The sequence below is a fragment of the Tenrec ecaudatus genome, chromosome 7 (assembly GCF_050624435.1).
Source record: "Tenrec ecaudatus isolate mTenEca1 chromosome 7, mTenEca1.hap1, whole genome shotgun sequence".
Lineage (NCBI taxonomy): Eukaryota > Metazoa > Chordata > Mammalia > Afrosoricida > Tenrecidae > Tenrec > Tenrec ecaudatus.
The window spans coordinates 81,534,424-81,558,681 of NC_134536.1; positions in this window are offsets into that span (position 1 = coordinate 81,534,424).

Genomic DNA, 24,258 nt, shown 5'->3' on the forward strand with positions numbered 1-24,258 from the left:
AGGAGCCCATGGTAGCCAGCCACCTGCTAGGGTCCCTTCACCACTTCCTGCCAGCCTCAGACCCTCTCCCTGAACTTGACTTTCACCCACACTACCACTGCCCTGGGGCCACCCTCCAGCTGCAGACCAAATGGAAAGAGTAAAGTGTCCTTTCACAGCAACAACTGTACACAGTTTTACCTTCTGAATTTCTCATTCAGCATTATTCTCCGGGTATTCCAAAGTGTTTTTGTAATTTCTCCGGGTATTCCAAAGTGTTTTTGTAATTTTCATGACTATGGTCTGTAAAAGGCTGTCTTGAATGACTATTACGGAGATAGCATATTGCTGTTATTGTTATTTGCCCTGGAATTGGTCCTGTGACATACGCAACAGAAAAACACTGTTCGGTCCCATGCCATGCTTATATTTGCTGGTATACTTGAGAGCGCATGGTTCATTTAATAGTCTATTGCTAAGCATTTACTGGGTTTTTGGATTCTATTTGGAAAATATTATGTATTCATTCAGTTTAGATATATTTACACTGTTTGACCATTGCACTGGTCACAATGATTGAAGTATTACCCGCATCCCCACATTTCTAAAATGAAGCTCCAAATCTCTTCTATTTCTTGGATTTTAAATTTTTTTATTTTCCTGCTTTTTAATTCTTTCATCTATCAGATATTTTCATTTTGTAATATTGGTATCCCCAATTTAAACCCCTCTATAGTTCTAGCTCATATATTTGTCTTACTTTTGAAATTGTAGTTCTTTACATACTGAGGATTTGATTACTTAACACTTTTTTTTTAATTGAGCACCTGATTGGTGTGATAAATGCTGAGTAAACAAGATAAGTAAAGTAACTGCTTTCACTGAGTTTGCATTTTAGTGGTCACAGACATAAAATAAACAACTAAGCAAATAAATGAATTCCATGCAGATAATAAAAAGGTATGTAATTGAGAAAATGATACTTGAACTAAAATGACCAAGGTAATGAAAGTCTCCACTCTCTCAAATTGTCTTTTTTTAACATCTAGCACATTATTTGTTGTTGCTTCTTCAATATTTTACAGATTCATACTTTTACTTATACATTTTGAAAGAATAGATTTTATTAAAATAAACAAGTATTTCCCTATGTAGTTAATACGCCTTGCTTTGATATGCACTCAGAATGCACTGCTGATCATTGGGAATTCTAAAAAAACATAAATTGGCAGTTTCAGTGAAAGGAATTACTTAATACGGCCCGTCTTGCCATAGTCTTTGTGATTCTAGCCATAGAAACTCCTACAGAATGAACAAGTAGAAACATCAATGTGCATGAAACAAAATTCACTGTCCATGAGTCGAAGCAGGCTCAAGCAACCCCACAGAGCAGGGTAGAATGACCCCTGTGAGTATCTGTGATTGGAACTCCTGTGGAAGCTGAATTGTCTGCTCCCTTGCTGCCACTGGTGGTTTCAACCCACTGACTTTCTGGTTCGCAGTCCAGCTCCTAACCACTATGCCACCAAGAGTTCCTAAATAGAGCATATGAAATTCTCATATGAAAATTGGTCAATTTTACCATCTCATTAGCTTTATCATGTGTCATTTCTGAAGAAGAATCTGCATTCCCACTGCCGTCAAGAAGAACAGAGTCATGTGCCTAAATGTGTTAGTCTGGGTACTTTAGAAAAACAAATCTACAGAAACTCATATATATGAGAGAGTTTTATATAAAGGGTAAGTGCACATCAAGAAAACAACCCAACCCAGAACTGCCCAAGCCCACAAATCCAACATTAGCCCATAGGTCGGACACCAATCCACAAAATCCTCTTCCATCTCACAAACCACATGCAAAGATGCCGACTGCAGGAGGAAAGTTGAATCAGTGAATGTGTAACCATATCAGTGCTGCCAGGGTCTCCACATGGCTGCTCCAGCACCCAGGGCTGCATTGGGGTAGGTCCATGTGGCTTCTCCTCTGGGATGTCTTGCAGGACATGAACCTTGCCAGCTGAAGCAGGGAACTGGTTAAGGCAGCTGCACCGTGGTCTGACCATCAGAAAGCAAGAGACTTGAGAACTAGAAAGGTGAGGGTCACTGAGCCATTTATATCTCTGCACTTCAATGAACCCCACATGTGTTTATCGGCCAGGTTGGCACAATAAACATGAACTATCTCACTACTTTCTTGATAAGGCTCATTCATAACTGGTGGATATACTGCTCCAGACTTCCAAGAGAAGGCCCTTTTATGTTTTAGAGTCACTTCTAAAGTCATATGATCTTTGAACTTTGGGAACTATTTTTGCATATGAGAGTCAATAAAATTTCAATCAAAGAAGACCCCATTGCATGTCACCCTGTAAACATTGACTATGGAAAAATAATACTCTGCCTGTGTAGTACATAATCAGTTCTGAATCAAAAACCTGGGGATGGAATTTCACTTTTCCTATTATGTATAAATCAGAAGCATCTGCAACCAATATGTTAAGTTTCTTTGTTGACCTTGGAAGGTAAACTGAGCTGTAGTGGTAATTCAAAGACCAGAAATTACCTAAATCATGGTTTGTGTGGACTTAAATTATAAATGCAATATTAGCAAATCAAAAAGCTTTTGCAATTATTGTGCATTGGCTCAGGCTCCACCCTCAAACCCGCATTCATTAGTTATTGAACTTATTCTAGCCTGACATTGAAACTGCAACAAAATTGTTATATGATTTTTTTTTAAGTTTCATAGTGCAATATGTGTTTTATGAAGCCAACCAAAAGTAAATTCCTCATGGTTCATGTTGCCTGCTTTAGGAGTATTTGAGGGAGATCTTTATATATTTTTTATTTGTAATAAATTAAAAAATAAATGCGATCACAAATCTTTGGTTCATTTTATTTTGTTTCTTTTGAATCTTAAATCATATACCACATTTTTGATTCAAATTGTGTAGGAAAAGTTAAACTGAAATTGAAATCCATTAACCATTTTTAGGGTATTTCTTATTTCTGTAAGCATAGTTATGTTGAAATGAAGTTTTAGAAAGGAAGAAAGGATGTAAAACAGAAAGGAAGGAAGGGAAGAGGAGGGGAGAGAGAGCCAGGAACGAAGCACACAATCAGGACCCTGAGCTTCCTACATACTGAGCCCCCTTGATCCAGGCGACAGATGGCTGTAACCAGAGACGTGCAGAAGAGGCAGCACCAGCACAGGAAGCAGGACGAAGAGCACAGAACAAAGTGGTGGCTTGCCTCTTCCCAGAGTGAAAAACAAACAAACAAACCAGAATGCTATCAAACAGGACACTTGTTTGTAGAATAGGCTGCTTCTTGGTACTGAATTGGTAGATCTATGGTTGCTAACTCAAAAAGTTAGAATTGAACACCTTTGGACTGAGACTTAAATGGTGTAGTAACAGTAGTGCTAACCAGATGTAGTACAATTTGCCTAAGGATGCATGAGTTCAAGGGCATGCGTAGCTGAGAATTCATTTCCAGAAAGAAATGTGCCTATAGGCACAGCAGAGGGAAGGCTAACCAAAAGATGCACATTCTGAGCATTTTTAATCCTGAATGGGAACCTATTAATTAATAGGTTATTTCAAACTTATTCCAAATTGTGAAAATGATTTGTGAATTCTACTTCGAATGATCAAACAATTCACTGCCTTAGTAAACTCAGCAGGGAAGTGGTGAGCACCTTGGGAAGGGCAGGTGGTATTAGAATTGTCAAAGAAGTTTGGAGAGTGGCGGCCTGGCTGGCCCCTGCCTCATAGGAATCAGTCTTAGATGATGAGTATGGCCTTCCTTTTTCCCCTGTGAAGTCAAAGGGGATCAGATATAACCCACATGATATTCTTGGCGTGGTATCCCAAATTCATGTTGCAGTACAATGTTTCATGAATTGTATATTTGTTAGCCATTTGTCAACAAGTTGAAGTTCTGGACAAGTTTCTGCAGCAGAGATTAAAGTCACAAAATATAAAACTATGGATCCATGTGATTCACTAGCTTAGCTGCAGGCATCTGAATAGGGAGCTTGGTGCCTAAGTCTAAAGAGCATTTTTAGATGTGCTCATGAGGGACCAGTTGAAAAGAAGTTTTCAGTGAAGATTTTTTCATCTTTTCTATGACTAATAGTAAAGAAGACATGCAGATAAAATGGGAACCCCACAGGATGGCATTTGTGATTCATACAGAAAAATTAAATACACTAATGTGCTAGGTAGGTTTATTGTGCCAACATGGCCAATGAACACATGTGGGATTAATATAAGGGCGGAGCGAGAAATGGCTTGGCGAGCCTCGCCTTGCTTGTCACTTGATCTTTGATCATCGGGCTAGTTTGTGACTGCCTTGCTTGTTCTGTGCCTCAATTTGCAAGCTACACTAACTGTGGGACATCTAACCCGTGGACTGTGTCACTGTACTTTGAGGTTCCTTCAAGACCTGCTTCACCATGCTACTGGAATATACATCACCTGAGCTGGGGACCGTCGGACCCTGTCATCTGGCTGACTGTTGGTGACCTGCCTTGCTGTTTGCTACCTGTGGCTGGATAGCCTGAATTGCACTACTGAGGACTACCTGGCAGCCCTCAAGACTTGAAGGAGTACCAGTGTATTAACTGTCGCATGGAAGTGAGTTTTATTGAGCCATTTGTACTGGTTTAGAGATTAATCAACTGTTTATTTCTTATGTTGTCTATATATTAGTGTCCTGGTTTTTTTTTTTTTTTTTGGAACCCTGTCTAACATAACTAAGATACAGGAAAAAGAGAAGAAAAGGGGTCACTAAAATAGTGAATGTGCAAAGCCTCTAAAGAGACCCCCCCCAAATAGATTTCAGGCTAGGAGTGGCAGTTCCCAGAATCCCCCCAGCATCAGTGGGGAGAAAGTCGTAAAGGTCAGCGGACAGACCTGGAAGTGTGCATATTTTCTTTTTTGCTATGGTTGTTGTGTGTTTTTGTTTTGTTTTGTTTGTTTCTGTTTTTTTCTCCTTCTTACTTCTCTCTCTTTTTTGGGGGGGTCAACCCTTTGTTTTCTATTTGTTTGCACTATGCCATTGTTGGTATGCTTACTTACACAAGTCAGGCATGGGAAGCAAGCTCAAGGAGAAAGTAACTGGAAAAAAGGTTCCAGGGGGACTTGAAGGGAGAAGGGGGTGGGGGAAAGGTGTGATGGGAAAACAGCGACATAGACAGGAGAACAACTAGAGAATAAATAACAATAGAGAGGTGGAAAAAGTGATCCTGGGAGCGCTGGCACAACAACAATCTAGCTGAGAGGAAATGCTGTGAGGCAGAAGTAGGGCGAGCATGATGATGGTGGGGCAGAAGGAAGGTCAAAGGAAACAGAGGAATACTCTAGGCAGCAAAACTGGGGCTAGAGATGTGAGCAGATGTAAATGTAAATATGGGCATATGTAAACATAAATATGAGCATTTTAAATTTTACATATGTAAATGCATTAATCCATAAAAATAGAAGTTTGGCCTAGGTACATATGTTTATATGGCAATACACTGAAGTAGAGGACGGACTTTGGGACTCTGCTCATACCCTCCCTCAGTACAAGAACACGTTGTTCTAGCAAATTGGAAATCTGAGATCCTCACCCTACCAACACAATCGCTGAAGACAAAATGGGTGCATAAGCAAATGTTGTGAAGAAGGCAGGTGGCTCCCATCTATTGAAAGGTACAGCGTCTGGGGTCTGAAAGGCTTGAAGTGAAACAAATAGCCATCCAGCAGAGAAACAACAAGCCCATGTGGAAAAAGCACACCAGCCTGTGTGAGCATGTGTCATCATGTGTCAGGAACAGGTAACAGGCATCAGGAGACCCTTAAGATTCAAGCAAACAAAATCATATGGTTAAGAATGAGGGGGTTTGGAAAATGGAACATCCCCCACAGAGGGAGCACATGGAAGGGATGAGTCAGCCAGGGCGCAGTATAGCACCAATGAAACAATATTCCTCTGGTTCCTTGAGGCTTCCTCACCCCCATGACCATGACCCCAGTGAAGCCTCTCACTTTGAACTTGACTGGAGCATGTACAGAGCTGTAGATAAGAGATAAGAATTCTGGACACACACAACCCAGGAGCAGGAATGGGAAGAGAGATACCAGATGACAAGGGTGGAGGTGGGGGAGGAGGGGAAGAAGGGGGAACTGATCGGATCAATAGACAACCACACACACCCCTCCAGGGAAAAGAACAATGGAAACCATGGGGGGGGGGGGAGACAGGAGTTTGTGTGAGACACGAAAATAATAATGATTTATAATCTATCAAGGTGTCACTGCGGGGTGGGGGGGAGGGAAGGGGAAAAAAAGGAGAGCTGATACCAAGGACTCAATAGAAAGTGACTGCCTAGAAAATAATCATAGCAACATATGTACAAATGTGCCTGATACAATTGATGTATGGACTACAATAAGCACTGTAAGAGCTCTCGATAAAATGATTTTTAAAAAATAGTGAATGTGTACTTATGTGATCCTCTTCTTGTCTGACCAAGCAAACATACCTTTATATCAAAAATGAGCTTATAAAAATTATGCAAATTACTTTGCAAGTTGAAAAATAGAGTGTTTGATGATTCTCAGGTATGCAGATAATGGATTATATTTTCAACACCATACAAGTCCTTGATTAAGATCTGTAATCAATTAGAAGATAGAACTAAAAGCATAATCAATCTTACTATCTAATTAGATTTTTATAATGATTAGTGTGGTGCTAATAATTTTGTAACAAATGAGTAAAGTGAAAACTCATCTGAAGTTCTGCTCCGCTATAGGCTTTGTGCTATATATATGAACAGTGTGAGCTGATGTGATAAATGATAACCATTAAAGCAGGCTAAAATGCCAGGAAAACTTCTTGGGACAGAACTGGGGGAGGGGAGTTGGCAAAAAGAAGGTACTTTTCTGATCTTGGAGAAGTGACTATGAACTCCCAAACCCGTAACAAAGCACACACTGAAAAAAAAGACCCTCATAAATGGCATGATGACTTGTTCTTCTGGGAGCAAAGAGAAACATTCAAGGCACACAATCTGTTGACCTTTCTTAAAATATTTTCCACCTTCATGATTGTTCCACTTAAAATAAGTACTCCCCACACAGCACGAGAGAAGGGCATATTCTTTCCCTCAGAGAATTCCCAAATTTATCTTTATAGCCTTTAATAGAGAGTCTTTATTCAGGGAGATGATCCTCAAAGCTCATTTGACAAAGTGTTTCCATTAGGATGTATATGGAAGTCACCGTAGAAATTTGCAAACAAATTGTGATTAACAAGAATAGCTTGTGAAGTGCAACACGTTTTCCATAAGCTGGGCAAACAATTATAAATTGACTTCCTCTAAGGAATCAACTGGGATTTTGCACTGAGATCACAAGAGAATAATAGTGATAATACTCATAAGAGAGTAATAATTTTATAATTTCTAAGTTTTCAAGTTTCGACTTGAGAAATTATTCTTGGGAATATTCTGAATTTACCAAGCTGAAATTGGCAGCTGAGATCTGCCACAGGGGCGAGCAACTTGTATCCCACTCATTGAAACTGGTTCCTAGCAAAGGAGAGCATTAGCCTGGAGACAGGCTAGCAACCTGCACAAGAGGTTGCTCCTTGTGCTGCTAACCAGAATGTCAGCAGTTTGAAAGCCACCCACTCCACAAGTTCTCTGTTCTTGTAATGATTTATAGCCTCAGCAACCCACAGAGTCTACCCTGCCCTAGTGGGTCCTAATAAGTCCATTGACTGGATGGCAGTGAGTTAAGGTCTTATTTATATGCCAGCCATCTTTCCAAAGAGAGATTCTTTACTAATTCAAAGACTATATATTAAGCTCACTATAGGGTTGACTGTATGCATCAGACACGAGAGAAGAATGGTAATATTCACAAAGATGAAGAAAAGCTAGGAGAGTGGTCAGAAACTGTATTGTATCGCAGAGCCTTCACAATGAGGCTCTTCGTTTAGTCTACAGTGGAAACTTTTGAGAGAAGCAAGGTTTTTTGTTTGTTTGTTTTTAATTTACTGTTAGTTCAGTTTTCCTTTAAACAATTGTATTTAAGCATATTTTAGTAAAACATATACATGCCAACACGTTTTTAGGTTTGTGGCCACACAATCTCAAGGTGGAAATGTAGAGTTTGTAAATAAAGCTGTAAGGGATTTGTAAGGATATTAAAATCTCTGAAGAAATATCTCAGGTAAAATGTTGCATAAGATCTAAACAAACCTCTAGATTGAAGAGACAATAATGAAATAGTACAGATGCAATTTTAATAAGAGCTCGGATGGTCTTTAAATCTGACTTTAAAATATAATTCATGGAGAAATCCTGCTTCAGCCATGATAAATTGGAATTACATTCTCCTCTCACATCTTTAGACACGTGTTGAAAAGCTATGGTTTTCAGATGTTGGATAGGAGGGATGGACTGAGGCTTTGCGTGTGTTTTGCATACTAAATGGAAAACAAAAGAGATGAGCTCCACAAGTATCTTAGCATATTTCCTCGAAGTCAACTTCAGCTGAGGATCACTAAGCAGAAGAAAGTCTAGACTAGGCAGCTAGAATTTAGAAGTCAGTATGCCAGAGAGGAGAAAGTTGGAGAAAGACATTTGGAGATTGAAGGACTCCTTCAGATCCTCTGAGTAGGAGAGGAAACTACCTGAGACTGGGCAAAGAAACACCGGAAAGGAGGTACCAAGAAGTCTAGTAGTTCATCTTGGAGAGAGACAGGTTATGTCCTCAGAAAGTCAAAGCCCAAGTCCATTCCAATTCATAGCAACCCTCATGTGTCAGAAAAGAAATGGACTTTATAAGGTTTTCAATGGCTGTTTTTTTGTGAATAAGATCTCCATGTCTTCTGCCAGAGACATCATTGTGTGGACTACAACCTCCCCTTGTAAGCATCCAACAGCATCAACTCTCTACCACCAAGAAGTCTATCATTCTAGGGAGGCCGTCATAGAACACAGGACCCTCTAGTCCCTCCCTCCATAATGAAGCTTAACATTAAGGCTTGAAAGAAAGCAAACTTTCCAAGTAACTCAACTACGTATTTTACAGAGTCCAACACAATTTAAAAGGAATACATCAAAATCCAGAAAACAGCATTGTAAAATTCACAATATCTAGTATGCAATAAAAAGGTATCAAAAGGCAAAAATGTATAAGCCATATCCAGGGGAAATAGCAATCAGTACAAACACACTTCAAAATGACAGAGACAAATTTAAAGCATATAAATTTAAAGTATATAAATATGCTTTATATACTCAAGAAGAGAGAAAGTCATGAAATAATATGACACTAATAAAACTTCCATAAATAAAAGTAGAATACCTGAAAGAAAGTGATAGTAAATAGGACAAGAGTAAATTTGATTAACTGTAGAAGAAAAGATAAGTGAACTAGAAGCATACTAATATAAATTAAACTCAATGACTAAATAGAGGCCAGAAAGGAGTGAATGAGTCAATGATGTGTTGAATGATGTCAAACAACTAAGCATTTTGATGCCCCAGAAAGAAGAGCAGAGATGCAAAAAGTAAATAAATATCGAGGACTAATAGTCAAAAGTTACGAAATGTGATGGAAACTATAAACCAAGTACCTGCCATCATGGAATTCTACACCTGGAATACCTACCTCTCTAAAATAAAAGCAAAACAAATACCCTCCCCTCCTCCGCCACCCCCGGAAATCGATAGCTGAAAACATGCATTGCCTCCAAACTTGCACTATCATTTGCTTAAGCAGAAAACATCATAATACCAGAGGAAATGTTAGATCTTTTCCCAAAACAATGAGTTATTTAAATGAGTGTTATTTATTGGAATGTATCTAACATATTTTTATATTTTTCAAATTTTAAATGATATAATGCACAGTTGAAAGCAAAGATAACCACAAAGCACAGTGGAAAAGTAGATGTGATCTAGGTATAAACAGTGAGAAGCAAATGTGTATTTATCTGGCGGCATTTGATATGAGATAGAGAACAAATTATAGAGCCCCAAATAAAATAGTGTCAGAGAATTAATCCCATAAATGGTGGAGGAGCAAGGAGTAACATCACATTATAGCCTCCCTGTCTGCTCCTACTCTCTGTTCTTTATATTTCAACCTGTGCGGAAATGACACAGAGATAATGTTACTTTGATTCCACAGCAGTTAATATTCAAGATAACATTAATTTTTTAAAAACTGAGTCGTGACTTATAAAGTTCACAAAGATCAAGATCTATTCTTCAATATTGATTGCTGAGACACATGTAAAATGTGCTACCTCATTTTTCATAAAAATAGGCTGAAGTGTTACTCTAGGGTAACGATGAAGTGTACCTTTGAGTTAACTGCTAAAATATCAAATAAATATATTTTCTATTCCCAAAACCAACAACAGATGAAAAATTCTCCAATACATAAGATCAAATTAAAATAAGCAGTCGGATAACTCCAACTGTGATTATTTGAGACTTACCTCCTTAGAATCATAAGAAACTGCATTAAATTCCTATAGATATTACCTTGAGCCTATAATTACAGCAGTATTTTTTTGCTTTCTTTTAGGGATCATCTCAGCATGAACAAAAGCAGGACCAAGAGTAGGAAATATAGTATTCATTACATTATTCAGAATAGTTAACCATCCAGTAAACAAACTTATGAGCAGAAAGCTATTCAGATAAGAATTATCCCCATTTACAATTATATGGTCTTGGGATATTAAGAATGACAATGTGACAGGCTTGGGCAACAAGAGTTTTTGTGCAAAAACAAATCCTCTTACTAAAATAAAATAATTTGAAAGCAAAATTAGGTAAAAAGGCCTTTATATTATATTTCTGTCTTATCATGAAAAAAATTTGGTGCAAATACTATCAAAATCTTCTAAGACTCAAAGCTATTCATATAAAATAATATCAAAGGTATTCATATAAAATAATAACAATATAAAATACCAAAGTTTTATTTCAGCCCCAAATAATTGTAATTTTCCTGGCTCCATAAACAGGCCTGAATAAAGATCTTACCAAAGGTTTTCAATATACATTTTAATGCTCACTTTTAAGTAAAAAAAAAAAATTAACAAACATAATCTAAATTATGCAGTACTTTTTATTACAATTGTATTTCAATATATATGACTGTTATAGTATATATGAGCAGAAAATATTAGTTCAGTAATCATACAAGCTAGTTTTAGAGTTGTTATTTTTTTATTTACAAACAGAAAAAAAGGCAGGAGTTACTCGATACACCATACGCATGGATATATATATATATATTAGTTTCTTAAAGTTTGTGGAAAAAATTGAATGAAAGATATTGGAATGTCCTTATGAACATTTTAAAGCTCCATCGTGTTTGTGCGTGTAATACTCCAGGCTTCAAATAATTACAAAATTATTAGTTGAAATATATTAAATTGGAAATGTCTTACCTAAACCAGAACAGAAAAACTATGCTATTCTTTAACATTTGATCAAATTCTTATTTAATCAGAACAACAAAAGAAAATATATGATAATTGACAGCAATATGGATCTGAAACACCTAGCTCAGTAATGAAAATGAAGCCCAGTGGGTAGGATAGTCAGCATGCGGTTGGGATATAACATCTGGGATGTTGTGAGGATGTTTGCATACATAATGGAAACCCTGAAGTAGCTGACTGAGCCTGAGCAGTAAGCACACTGTTCTTAGATAGATGTCAGAGGAGTCTGCTTTTGTGGAAAGGTGACTGAGCTATAAAGCAAGGTACTTACCAATACAAAGGAGCCCTTTGCAATTTCACCGAGGCTTTTCACAAGTGTACAAGGACCATCCAGTCTGCTGGACTCTTCTTACAGTAAACGGTTCTACCTCATTGTTCCAAAGCACATCCTTTGGCCTTTTGTCAGGAACTCACACAACCTAATTAGAAAAAAAGTTGTTTTAACAAAGTAAGAGAGACCCAAGTAGAAGGCAGTGTTTAACCCTCAAAAGGGAGTTGATCTGAGGACTCATGCTGAATGCCTGCCATATGTGTTCCTCAGTAATGACCTTGAGGTCATTCTTAGCTTCAAGGACCTCAATCTTGGAAAAATAAGACACGAATTATAGGTTTCAACATGATAGAAAAATACTACATTGGAGGGATGAATAATGTATTATATGTTATGTAAGGTATAGTTTAATTATTCAAAGAGGTAAAATCAGGTAAAATATGCTTCACTAAATGGAATAAGAATATTGTATGGATGTGGATTATTGTGATAGAAGTAGAATAAATGTCATATTAGGGTAAGACAAAAGATATTAACTAATGTTATTTAAGCCTAATAATTAATGGGTAAAGGCAAAAAATAAATTAAATATGTACATATTATCACATAATTTATTCCTATGTGAAGATGCAGAAAAATATGACCCTAAAGAAAATTAAGTAACTAATAAAAAATCAAGAAGTGGCAAAGACAATGGACTACACAAATACAAAACTTAAAACATCTATAAAAATGTCCAGTTATTATATTAATGATAATAAGAACATAATTATTATAAGGTAAAATGGAAATAATAGCACTAAAAGCAACAGATTTTTAAAAGGCTCACTAGAAAGTAAACTTGGGGAATAGGTATTGGAAAATATCCACAGTGCTATTTTTAAACAAGAAAAGCCACTGTGATCTGTGTAACAATATCTATCAATCTAAATTTACTAATATTTGAAGACTAAATGTGAGAAGGAAGCAGGCCAAAAACTTTGATGATTTACAGTGGCTCATTTGCCAGATATAGTGATTCTAACACCAAGACCCAGGCCAAAACTAACCAACTAAACAAGGGTCACCATAATCCAAGTTAATGAAATCAATGATAAATATTAAACTGTAGCAGCAGGAGAAAATAACTTGAACCAGCAGTAAGATATGACTACCCACAACAGAATGACAGAATAATTGTATGTCAAAAGACCTTAGATAAACTTTATTGAAAAAACAGAAAATTTTCCATTTTAAAAGGCGTGAAAGAGATATTCTTAGAGAAATGGTGTCAAACGCTGTGCTTTCTACATTTAATAATTCTCAATTCTGTAGGATTCATTAAAATGTGCATAATTATTGATTTTAAATATAATTATAAATGTAATTATACATTAAAAATATTGAAGTCAGTGACTGTTGGTTTGAAAATATTTTGTATTTATATTTTCCTCTACTCTGAAACAACTGGCTATTTATTTAGTAGTTGTTTGTGGGTGGCAACCTCTTCAGTTAATTTGTTCATTTTCATTACCTATAATAATTTACTATGTAGACTTCCAAACATACACAGCCTGTCTTCTTCTGTGTATTTAATTTTCATATCACACAAAAGTTTCAATACTATACCAATGATTCTTAATTTGATGTTTAAAGTGTGAAGTCCCAAGATCCCCTGCGATTGAAAGAATATTTCAAAATCCCAAGAAATGTGATGTAGTGTGCTTCACAGCATGCTTGCTCTTCTTGTACTTTTCTTGTTTGTCACTACGACACTGGACTCCCACCTCTTCTGTTTGCAAACTCAGAAATCTTTTGCATCAAGATGCAGATTTCTCATCCAACCTTTCCTAACCCTCCACAAGATCTTATTTCTTCTCTCCTTGGGTGTGGCCAATACCCGGGTTCCAAAGGCTCTATGTTTTTTCTATATCTTTCCATAAAGGAAAGTCTATTTAAAAGTTCAAATATAGTCCAGTGGGAATCAAATACATACCTGCCACAATCTTCCCTGTTAAAATCTAGTAACAATAACTAGCAACCAAGAGCTAATTCTTATAAAATGTCCTCTTTATCTCACTTCCATAGAATGCACTCAAAATACAATCTCCTAAACCACTTTCACTTTTTAAAATCTGTTCTCTCAATATACAAAATTTCATAAATTTTATGATATCTTTATCCTCTTCTTTCATTCCCTTGCTCAGCCATCAACTTCATGGAATGAGAGAATATGTCATCAAATTTACTAAATCAACTTCAAATATATACCTATAACTATTTTGTTTATATTATTTCACATAATAGTAAATGTTTTATGCTTAACATGCATGCAAAAACTGGACAATGAAAAGAATAAGAGAGATAATAATTGTTATGCTCAAATTATAGTATTGGTAAGAATAGTAATATAACAAATTGCAGCTCAGGTCCCTCCCACCATCCACCCATGTCCCTAGCAGCTGTGGTGAGACCCTGTTTGCATTCTGCCTACAGTAAGATTAATCACCTGCGGCTCGGGCAGCAGTCCCACCATTTTCTTGAACCACCCCCCGACCCCTTGAGCAGCAGCAGCAGCAGCAGCAGCAGCAGCAGCAGCAGCAGCATTCCCTCCTCCCACCCCCAAGTACCACCACCAATGTGAGGCACCCCAGGCTATGGCAGTGGGGCTTTCCCTTCTGTCACCTGGAACCCCCTCCCATGACTACAGGGCCCTGCTCACTTTTAGCCAACACCTCCACCTGTGGCAGCAGGGCTTGCACCACCTTCACCCAACAAACCCTCCTGTGGCAGTGGAGTGTCTATCACTCTTTTCTGACACTCCCACACATGTATCAACACTGGCTGCCTGCAACAACTCCACCCATGTGCTCAGAGAGGCCCACCAGACGTGTATAAGGAAATCAAACCCTAGTGAGATAATGAAGTAATTCCTGACCCCCCAGACAGTCTGCAGAACAATATCCTATCAACCATACAAAGAGAGAGCACAGAGCTCTTTGTCTCCCTTGAAAATGGTGCCATGTTCCTCCAAAATGATACACAGACAGCAACCACCCATAACAACCGCAATGAAATAATAGGAGAGAAAAAGAAAACATTATAAGGCTAAGTCCTGAATCCAGCAACATGAATAAACAAGCAGAAGTTTGAACAGAATAAAATCTTCCGATTGATGCTTGGGGTTTTGCAGGATATGAGGGAAACATTACAAAAAAGGCATGAAATGATAGAGGAGATACAGGCCACTCACCACAGAGAAATACAAGATTTCAGGGTCGAATCTCAAAAATAAACACAAGAGTTAAAGGATGCAGTACCAATAGCAAATAACAAGATAACAGGTTCCACCCACAGTCGAAAAGAAGCTGAGTATCATACCAGTGACTTTGAGGTTAACCAGGCAGACAAGACAGTCCAACAATCAAAAAAGCTGAAGCAAACCCGAGAACAATGTTGGATGCTATGAACAACACTATAAGAATAATTGGACAATGAGAACAATACACAACAAAGAAGTCAACAGTAAAAAATTGCAAGGGAATGCCTAGAGCAGCAGTTTTCAAACTGTGGGTCATAACTCCTTAAGGGGTAGAATGAGTCTTTCACAGGGGTCATGTTTCCGATGGTCTTAGGAGCCAAGGCACCAATCCTCTATCCATCTCCAGAAAGGTACACCCACATGCAGATATGCCCACAGAGGACTACCTGTCATGATGACATCATCACGCCAACCCCATCACATACACCTTGGACAAATACAGGTGTATGTGACAGAGTTGGTGCCATAATGTACTGATGCAGAGCACTCACACATGTGTAGAGAATAGCTACTGTGTAGACAGCAGCTACTGTGTAGAAAGCACCTACTGTGTTGAAAGCAGCTACTCTGTTAAAAGCACCTACTGTCTTGAAAGTAGCACTATTGGAGGCAAAATGACACTTCATGAATTGTAATTGCTGGGTAAATGCAAAATCATGTATTGTGAAATCATCAATTACTGCAATTTATACACACACACACACACACATACACCATGGTAACTAAATCTGGAATCTGATGGCGACTTTAAAGATAAGTGTCTTCTTTGCAAACCTTTTGAAACAAAAACTACTGTACATGATGTATTTGATATAGTTGGTTCATTTCTGAAAGAGCATAAGATGTCTTGGGAAATGATTTGTGGTATTTGCATAGATGATGCTCTAGCTATGCTAGGATGTTGATCTGGATTTCAATATTTGGTACTGAGTAAGTCACCAAAAGTCATTGAAAATCACTGTATGATCCATTGGCAAATATTAGCAATGAAGACACTGCCACAAGTGTTATAAGAAGTAATGAAAAAACGTCATAAGTTTTGTCAATTTTGTAAAGCGGGCATTTTAAACAGTTGATGATTTTTTGCAACTCTGAAACGAGTTGGATGTGCTGAAAAATGCTCTGCTATTTCACACTAAAGTGAAATGTTTTTCAAAACGAAACGTTTTAACACATGTTTTTGAGCTACGTGATATGAATTCAAAACATGTTTAAATCGGAAAGCAGGACTGCACTTGGAATCACTTTACAGCAATAAAAGTGAACTACAGAATATAGCTTACTTGGTTGACATCTTTGCCATATTGAATGAGTTAAATATATCACTTCAAGAATCCAATGTAACAGGCCTCCATTCGTCTGAAAAGATCTGATTATTCCAAGTGAAACTTCAGCTTTGGCAAAAAAAAAAAATTTGGCTGAAAATAAAATTTACATGTTGCCTACCTTATCTGCTTTCTTTGAGGATTATGGCATTGAACCAGACAAAAGGAGTGTGGTGATAATTTCTGTGAAATAACACTTGCACATGCTTGCAGAATAAATTTCATTGTACTTTCCAAATCAACCTGACACCCCATTTGCACTTGCCAGAAGCCCATTCACGTCAAAGTTGAAGATGTTCCTGAGACAGCACAAGAGGAGTTCATTCAACTTGTTAACAGCGATGATTTCTTTACAACGGCAGTTACGAAATTCTGGATCAACTGTTTGCAGTCATATTCTGTTCTGTCTCAAACCTTCTTCAATTTCCAACAACATATTTTTGTGAAACAAGGGTTTTCCAGCTTGTTGGTTATCAAGTCTGAATACAGAAGCAGACTTGTGGTGGAAAGTGATCTTTGTTGTGCTCTTGAAAAGTCTGCCCTGAAATTTTCAGATCTGGTGAGAAGGAACCTATCTCAACTTTTGCACTGACATTGATTGGCTCTTTATGCATACTGTCACAAAATGTAGCAATGTCAATTACTGTTGTTATATTAAGTCTGATTCGCATGCTACAATATTCTTCTAGGAAATTTTTCATTTATTTGTAATTCGAAATAAATATTTCACAATATATAATTACAGATTTTTTGATTAATCACTGCTTTATGTTCAATTTATAACTATGAAAATACATCCTGCATATCAAATATTTACATTAGTATTCATAACAGTAGCAAAATCACAGTCATGAAGTGGCAACAAAAATAATTTTATAGTTGGGAGTGTCACCACACCATGAGGAGCTGTATTAAAGGGTCATGGCATTAGGAAAGTTGAGAACCACTGGCCTAGAGGAAAACTTTCCCAGCTTAATGAATGAGAGAAGCAAGACCATCCAGGAAGCAGAGAGGACACCAGCTAGACTGGATCCAAGAAATAATTTACCAAGGCATATAATTGTTAAGCTATCTAGTTTTGAGGAAAAGGAGAAAATCATGAGAGCAGCTTGGGAAAAAAGGCAGTCACCTATAAAGTTACCCAAATATGAATATTCTGACTTATCAGGTGATAACATTAAGAAGAGGAGAGAGTGGAGTAGCATCTTCCAAAATGTGAAAGAAAAAAATACTAACCTAGGAATCCTCTATCCATTCAAATTATCTATCAAGATAGATGGAGAAGAGCGTTTTCCTGGACAAGGAAAAACTCAAAGTATATGTTAAAAGTAACATAGCTCTACAAAAAATGCCATGCGGAGCAGTGTGGTCAGAACAACACTAACTGAGAACAAATAGGAAAACACTACAGAGAGCAACTCCACACAGAGATCAACACACTGAAAATAGCCCCCAAGATAACATTGGCTCAATGATGAAGAAGAAAAGAATGAACCCTACGCTCATCTGAAAAATCCATTAATAAGAAGGGAGATAGGAAAACACCCAACACAAAGGGTATGAGATAATATCAGGGTCCACTGATGGATTTTATAATGCAAACATCAATGGACTGACTCTGCCCATTAAAAGATAGAGACTAGCAACTAGCTTAGAAAATACAACCCACCAATCTGCTGCCTAAAAGAGACACAGTTCTAGCTTGCAGACAGAAATAGGCTGAGAATCAAAGGCTTGAGAAAAATATGCCAAGAAAAGGGCAATTACTTTTAAAAAGCAGGAGTTGCAATCCTAATATCTTACAAAATGTATCTCAAGGTACAATCCATAATGAGAGAAAATGTGGGGTATTTTATAATGCTCAAGGTTTCAGTGCACCAAGAACCAATGAACATAAAAACATTTATGCTTCATTGAGAAACCCACAGAATTCATCAATAAAACACTCCAAAAGATGAAAAAATTAATCACAGGTCCAACAAATATAGTAGGTGACTTTAACACAATGCTCTCTCAAAAAGATAAATCACAGGGAGAGGTTAACAAGGAAGCTACAGAACTAAACTCTAAAATTAGGTGACTTGACCTGAGAGACATTTTCAGAGTTCTACACCCAAATTAAAAATAAATTCACATTCTTTTCAAGCCACGTGGTGCATACTCAAAGATAGACAAAAGTCAAGCCTATGTAGAGTAAAATACACAGAGGTCATTCAGACTTCCCTGTCAGACCACTACACCCTAAGCCCAGAAATCAACAAAAGAAGGATAGAGAAAACAAGGTCAAACAATTGGAGGATGAATAACACTGTACTGCAAAATGAGTGGGTATTGACCCAGATCAGAGACTAAATCAGGAAGTTTGTAGAAACCAATGAGAATGAGAAAATGGCATACCAAAACCAATGGGACACAGCAAAAGCGATTATCAGAGGAAGTTTGATATCGATTACTGCACACATGCAACAGGAAGAGTGATTTATGATTGATATGCTGGCATAAAACCTCCAGTAATCGGAGTAGAGGCAACAAGATAATCCTACTAACAACAAGAGAAAATAAGTAATAAAATTTAGGGCAGAATTTAATGAGTGGAAAAACAAGAAAACTATCAAAACATCAATGCAGCAAAAAGCTGATTCTTTGAAAGGATTAACAGAATTGACAGACTGCTGGCAAACGTAACCAAATAAAGGAACAAATATCAATAATCAGGATGAGGAATGAAACAGGGAAAATTACAACAGACCCTAATTAAAATAAAAGGCTAATTACACAGTACAACAAAGGACTGCTCTCCAATAAATTCAACAACTTGGAAGACATGGACAATTACTTAGAAAAACAATCCTTCTATAGACTCTCTGTGTTAAATAGAATTCTCTAGAGAAACAAAACCAGAATGCTAATAATGTTATATATATTAATACAGATAGATAAATATATAACATAAGAAATAAACAGTTAATTAAATTAGAAAGCAGTACAAATGGCTCAGTGCACTTCACTCCCATGAGACTGCTATGAGACACTGTCAGTCCTTCAAGTAGTGAGGGCCACCACATAGTTCTCTGTAGAGCAATTCAGGCCATCTGGGTACAGGCAGCAAACAGCAAGACAAGTCACCAACAGTCAGCCAGTCAACAGGATCCGACAGTTCCCAGCCCAAGAGATGTAAATTCCAATAGTGTGGCGAAGCAGGTCTAGAAGGAACCTCAAATTACAGTGACACAGTCCATGGGTCAGGTGTCCCACAGGCAGTATAGCTTGCAATTTGAGGCAAAGAACAAGCAAGGCAGCTGCACACTGGTCCGATGATCAAAGAGCAAAAGATAAAAAGGCAAGTTTTGCCAAGCCATTTATCTCTCCACCCTTCAATTAATCCCACATGTGTTTATCGGTCAGGTTGGCACAATAAACTAACTACCTCACTATCCCAGATGGACATCAGGAACGTCACAAGACTCATAGCAATAGAGGAAAACAGACAAGATTATCCAGGAAATCTCCTAAAAAATCTCCTTAGACAGATGGCTACACAGGAGAATTTTACCAAGAATTCAGGGAAGAAATGACACCGATCCTACACAATCTCTTCCAGATAATAGAAAAAGACAGCAAATTTCCAAACTCTTTCTAGGATGCTATCGTAAAACTGATATGTAAAGTGGGCAAGAATTCTACAAGAATTGAGAATGACAGACAGATATCTCTACTGAACATTGATGCAGCATCCTTAACAAAATACTGGCCAATAGAATGCAAAGTTTAAAATTATGAATAATTCACTATGACCAAATGGGATTCATTCCAGAGATAAAGGGGTTGTTCAACATTTGAAAGTCCATCTGCATTATTCATCACATTGATAAGAAAAAGGATAAAAATCACATGATCGTATCAATAGACACAGAAAAAGCGTTCAACAACATCCAACACCCATTTCTGTTTAAAACACTCAAGAAGATAGGAATGGAAGGAAAAATCTTCAATATAATACAAGCTGTATATAAAAAGCCAACTGTCAACAGGGTAGTATGGCAGTTACATAATTTACTGTCAACTTGAGAAGAGGTGAAGTCTAGTTCATCAATCAGGTGGCAACTCAATTACCTCATTTAGGAGGTGCAAACAGAGATAATAGCTCACCAGAGGCCAGATGCAAACTCACTCCCTGTGAGATATTCCTGCCGACAAGATACATGGAACAATTCTAGTGACCTGGAGCTGGAAGAGCCATGTGGAGACCCTTGCCATTGCTGAGTTGCTTCCACTGCCACTGGATTTTCCACCCACTGGCCTTTTCTCTTCCTGTATTCAGAGTCATTGCATGTGTTGCATGCGTTGGAAGAAGAATTTATAGATTTTTATCAGACATACGGGCTGATATCGGACTTATGGATTTCATATGACCTGGGCTGAGATGTTTTCTCAATATACACTTGCTCTTTTAGATAAAGCTTTTTTTTGTACAAATGGGAATGTCTCTGAGTTTGCTTCTCTATTCTCCCTGGACTAATACGTGTAGTCACTGGGGACAAGATGAAAACAATCCCACCAAAAAAGGGGACCAGACAAGCATGTTCTTTGTCCCTACGTCTATTTAACATCATACTCAAGGTCCCAGCTAACAACATAAGCCAAAGGAATGACTTCAAATGTATCTGTTTATGGGAAGAAGAGTTAAACTTATCATTATTCACAGATTAGATGATTTTACATATGGAAAATCCCCAAAGCTCACAGGATGAGAGCTGGAAGTGATAGAGGAATATGGCAGAGTGAAAGGATACAAGTTCAACAGTCAGAAGTCTATCGTATTGCTATATATATTAGACAAGTCCACAGGAAAGGAGATAAAAAGGTAGTGCCCTTCACAATAGCCAAGCAAAAATTGAAATATACCTAACAAACAAACAAAAATGTGTATGAGGATAACTACAAAACAGTATTATAAGAAACCAAATGTTACCTCCACAATGGAAGGATATCCCATGGTCATAGATCAGTATGACTTAATAAAGATGTCAACCTTGACCAAGGCACTATTCCTTGTCAGGATGACTTAATAAAGATGGCAGCCCTGACCAAGGCACTTTTTCAAAGAATTGGAAAAACTGACTACCAACTTCATATTGAGAGGGAAGAAGCCCAGAATTAGCATTGAACTTCTCAAGAAGAAGGACAAAATAGGCAGGCTCACTTTACCTGACTTTAGCACCTCCTATACAGCCACAGGAGTCAAACAGCTTGGTACTGGTATTGTGACAGATATTCAGACCAATGGAAAAGAACTGAAAATCCAGCAATAAAATCACCAGCATGCAGACAAAATGGTCTTTGATAAGGCTCCCCAAAATATTAAATGTGAAGCAGATGACCTCTTCAAGAAGGGGTGCTGGAAAAAACGGCTATCTAACTGCAAAAAAAATGAAGCAAGACCCTTACCTCACTCCATGTGCAAGAATAAACTCAAGGTGGATCACAGACCTTGAGGTAAAACCCCAAACTATTATGCCATCAATGAAGGATTTGGGACAAACCCCAGAACTTAGGCACAGGGAATACATAGGCTATCAGAAATAGTGAAGGACACAAACAGAAAGGAAGCATAAATTGACAAGTGGTGTATTTTGAAGATAAATCACCTGTTTACATTGAAAGACTTTACCAAGAGAGTAATAAAAGATCCCACAAATTGGGAAAATATCTTTAGCTATGACACATGAGGCAAAGGCCTATTACTAAAACAATTAGAAGAAAAAACACACACAAATATCCCATTGTGGAAATGGGCAAAAGACCTGAACCGAAGTTTCACATGAGCAGAAACTTAAATGGACAACAAATAAATGAGAAAATGTTCCTGATAATTAGCCATAAGGGAAGTGCAAATTAAAACAACTAAGAGATAACACCCTCAAATAAAGCCCAATTCAGAAAACTCAGAAAAAGAAAGTGTTGGAGGTGTTGTGCTAAGATAGGGACTTTCATCTACTGCTGGTGGATCTACCTGTAGGTATGTACAGCCATTATGGAAATTGATATGGCGATACTTAAAACAAATGGAAATTGAGCTACTATATCACCCGGTAATCCCCCTACTGGGTATAGTAAAAAGTAGGAAATAAGAAACAATCCATGATCACACATCTATCCTCCAATGTCCATCACAGTGCAGTTCACAATTGCAAACAATTGGAAGCTGCCTAACTTTCCATAACCAACAAATGGCTTAAAAAACTGGTGTCAAAGAAAACCCCCCCAACTCTGGTATATACATACAACGGAGTACTATGCATCCATATAAAGCAGTGATGAACGTATGAAGCACATGGGAAGAGTCTGAGGAAATTATGATAAGCGAAGTAAGTCAAGAACAAAAGTATAGCATGAGTCCACTGAGGTAAGCTTAAAAAGCACAAGGGGGTAGGGGAAAAGCTCCAAACGCATGCATAAATTCCCGGGGCAAGGGGCAGGCACTCTGACAGGGAAGCCAACTGAAAAAGGAGGGTAATGGAGGAAATTTAAAGAAAAGAGGATGTGGATAGTGGGGGAGCAGGGCACTAACCCACACAGGAGAGGGGATTATTCATTTCTCCACAGGAAAGCAAGAAAGAGACCGAGACCTCAAACTGGTGTTTTAACCCTCGAGGGCAACATATAGACGTGAAGCAGCAAACTAACAGAAAGGTCTGAGGAGCCAGGCCCAGAATGCCCTACCGAGGATGGCACTGAAGATACAACCCAGGAAGAGAAGCGGGGGTGGGTGTTCTGTCCAGACCCGTTGGGAGCAAACTAAGAAGGAGGGAGAGAGAACTGCAACCGGGTCCACCCAGCCTCAAGGATGGCATTCCTGCTCAGAGCAGCCAATGCACAGAGAGGGCCCTGGGCTGGCCCCACCGGGAGACTCAACGCCCCCTCACTGACCCACAGTGCTGAGGGGGACAGCACTGGAGACACAGGGCGGGTATTGTGTCCAGTCTAACACCACCTTCCCAAACTTGAGCAAAAACATGAAGGGAGCCCAACAAAGTAGCAAGGGGAGCAAAGCAATGAAGTTCCCCAGGAACCCCTAAAATAGACTCCAGAATTGGTGGGCAGGGCATGGCACTTCACCACATCCAGTTGGAGAACATTCAGAAGGGTCAGCAGATTGACCTGGAACTATTATAAGCTTTCTTTCTTTCTTTCTTTCTTTCTTTCTTTCTTTCTTTCTTTCTTTCTTTCTTTCTTTCTTTCTTTCTTTCTTTGTTTGTTTTCTCATGACTATCCATATGAGATAGGCAATATACCCAATCCTGAGGAGAAAATAACAGGGGTGACGACTCCAGAGGGACTTGGGAGAAGAGGAAGTGGGAGAAAGAGAGGGTGTCACCCACAAACCCAGGGACAAGGGAACAATGAGAGAGCTAAACTCGATGGCGATGAGGGTGTAGAATGCCTGGTGGGGTTTGGTGAAGTGCAATGTAGCCGAGAGAAAGCACTGAAAGTTGAAAGAAGGTCGAACATAATAGTGGGGCAAAAGGAAACTAAAATGAAACAGAGGAAAGAACTAGGAGGCAAAAGACAAGTATAGAGGTATAAATATAGGCAAGCACATATGTAAATATATTAATAGAGATATAGGTCTATGTACCTATATTTAAGTAGCAAGTGGGCATTGGTTCTCTACTGAAGTACTCCCTCAATTCAAGAAAATTTTGTTCTAATAACCTGGAATTCTGTGATGTTTACCTTTCTGACACGATCACTGGAGTCAAAATGGGTACATAAGCAAATGTGGGGAAGAAAGCTGATGGTGCCTGGCTAGCAAAAGATACAGCGTCTGGGGTCTTAAAGGCTTGAAGGTAAAT